Source organism: Nyctereutes procyonoides, unplaced genomic scaffold (assembly GCF_905146905.1).
Source record: "Nyctereutes procyonoides isolate TBG_1078 unplaced genomic scaffold, NYPRO_anot_genome, whole genome shotgun sequence".
In the NCBI taxonomy this organism is placed as follows: Eukaryota; Metazoa; Chordata; class Mammalia; order Carnivora; family Canidae; genus Nyctereutes; species Nyctereutes procyonoides.
The window spans coordinates 7,838,560-7,841,450 of NW_026575041.1; the positions used below are offsets into that span (position 1 = coordinate 7,838,560).

General features: G+C 41.6%; 1 pseudogene; it reads left to right on the forward strand.

Annotated features, from left to right (window-relative positions):
• Positions 1 to 1,958: 1,958 nt before the first annotated feature.
• LOC129506832 (U4 spliceosomal RNA) lies at positions 1,959 to 2,134 on the forward strand (annotated as a pseudogene).
• Positions 2,135 to 2,891: the final 757 nt, after the last annotated feature.

Below are 2,891 nucleotides of genomic sequence, written 5' to 3' on the forward strand. Positions count from 1 at the left end.
CGTCTGGCCACGAGTTCTGTCATGCGGTCACTTGGGCCAGTCACCTTACCTGTTTCCTTATCTATTCGGGAACAGGGTGACTTATGGAATAACTAAAGGTCCTTTCAGCTTGAAAATGCAGGGAGATGCAGCCAGACTCAGAGGCAGAGTTAGAGGTGACTGTGCCTCTTCCTCTGCTGCCTCTCCTTTGTCTCACTCCCTAAGTGTTGGGATTCCCCAGGTTGAGTCTTCTGCCTCCTTCTCTTCTTTCTGTGCACACTTGTAATGGGTGTGCCCTCCTGTGCCAAGGCATGGGCTACACTGCCCGTGTGCTGATGATCTAGCTCCTCTAGCTCTAGAGCCAATGTCGTGCTGGGCACCTTCATCCAATTGTCCACAGACCCCTTAATATCAAAATGCTCAAAAGTGAACTCATCACCTTCCCTTCCAGAACTTTCTATTCCTCTTGAGTTTTGTGCCCTTACTAATGACATTTAATCTTCCAACTGAAAAACTGGAGGCCCCCCTAGGTCTTACCTCTTATCTAGTCACTACACTAAGCCCTGTCAGCTCCATTTTGTTGCTATCTATTCTATCCATCCCGTGGCCCCATCCTCCTTGCCAGTGTCCTGGTTTAGCCTGACACCATCTGCCTCTCTTCCCAGCCTCTGGCTGCCTTACATGATGTTCTTCTAATGCCAAGCCTGACTTGTTAATTTCTTGCTTGAAACCTCCAATGACTTCCTACTGCCTGGTGAAAAAAAATCAGCACCTTGGGCAATTGAGCAATGTGTTTTTTTTTTTTTTCAGAATCAATGTCTGCTCAGAAAATGAAAGTTCCATTTTTTAAAATAGAGGTACTGTTCATTGTACAGGGCTTAAAGTTTTTTTTCCCCATTATCTTATCTAATCTTCATAGCAACTCTGTATAGAAGACATGGTTACCCCCCTCTATAGATGAAAATTGAGACGTAAAAAGGTTAAGAAACTTGTCTGAAGAGTTCTGCTAGTACATGGTGGGCGTAGGAGTGAAATCTAGGAGGAGTCTGTCCTTCAGTGAAGATATGTCCTTTATCTGTGTCCTGCTGCAGCATGCAAGAGGCTTCAAAATTGGTCTCAGCTTAGTCCTCCCTTCGCCTACTGCTCTTCTCACCCTCTCCCAATGCATACCATCTGTCTACTTTCATTAGAGTACCTATTACAACTCAAATTCACCAACAACTTTCATATCCGAATGCCTTGCCTTTGCTATTCTCCGTGCCTGGGAAGCTTTTTCCATCCAACAAATGTCTACTTCTCCTGGAGGCCCCATTCTACAAGCATCTCTGTAGAAACTCTACTCTGTACCCCAGGCAGAACCCAATATATTGTCTGTTCTGTCCAAGCACTAAACTTTCCCTTCTTCCATAATATCTACCGTGCTGTGATTTGAATGGCAGCTCACTATGAATACACCAGAAGATTCTGAGTTCTTTGACGACAAAGATTGTATCCTTTTCTTCTTTGTAGCACTTCATATCAATCCTCAATGCCTAGATGAGTGCCTGATGTGTAGGAACAGCTCGATAAATGGTTATTGAATTGAATTGAGCCCAACCCCAAATATCATGATAGCACTAGATGGCATCACCGGTAATGACTGCTTTAGGAAGAATAGTAATGCAACTCAATTTATCATACTCTACAGTTTTATTATTCATTGGCTGTGCATCCTACCCTTAGCTATGGATTTGGAGGAAACTGAAGATGAAAAAGGCACAGTTATCATATTGACTAACGTTAATTGAACATTTATTATGTTGCTAGCTGTGCCTTATGTGTAGTTTCTCATTTAATCTTCATGTTGAGCCTATGAGTTACAAATTGTTTTATTCCTATTTATAAGTGGGTAGGAGTGTCTCACCTTATTAAGAAGGCAGAATTAATACACTGAAACATAAGTGATCACGTATATCCTAATACTATGTAATACTACAGGAAGCTTTGTGCAGTGGCAGTATCATAGCCATCGTGAGGTTTATCTGGGGTATGATTATTGCTAATTGTAATACTACAGGAGAATGCCCTGGACTAGAGACCAAGGACCTATTCATCCTCAGTGTGACTTTGAGACATCAGTTTTTGTCATCTGTAACTCTGATAGCATTTCAGACAGGGGTAATTGTCATGGGTGATAATTCTCAAAAAGACTTGTGGTTTCCATCACTACCACCTCTAATGATTGGTGTGAGTTTTGAACTTCCAAAATAGTCACTACCTTGTGTTCTAAGTTGAATGCTGTTGCCCCAATTCATGTCTACCTAAAACCTATGACACTGACCTTATTTGGAAATAAGGTCTTTGCAGGAGTAATTTTCTTAAGATGAGGTCACACTGGATTCGGATGGGTCCTCCACCAATGATTGGCATCTTATCAGAAGATGGAAATTCAGACACATAGAGACACAGCCAGGGAAACACCATGTGAAGATGAAAGGAAAGAGTGGAATGATGTACTTACATATCAAGGAATACCAATGAACAGAGGCTAGGACAAAGGCATGGAAACGATTTTCCTTCTGGAGCCTCCAAACACACACCAACCCTTTCCAACACCTTGATTTCAGACTTCTAGCTTCTGGAGCCATCAGAGAATACCTATCTGTTGTTTTAAGCCACCCAGTTTGTTGTACTTTGTTATGGCAGCCCTGGGACACTAATGCACTCTGGAGGAGGAGAATAATGATTTTGATGATAATGGTTATACTAGTAATGATCTATAAAAATAGAATCCAATTTCTTTCATTGGAAGTGTTACTGTGTAACCTTAAAATACCTGTGTCCATTTTGACCAGTTTGTTTGGGGTGGCCTGGATTAAAATATAAGGTCCTACTCTTGACATTAATTTAACTTAACTGATGTTGAAGCTCCT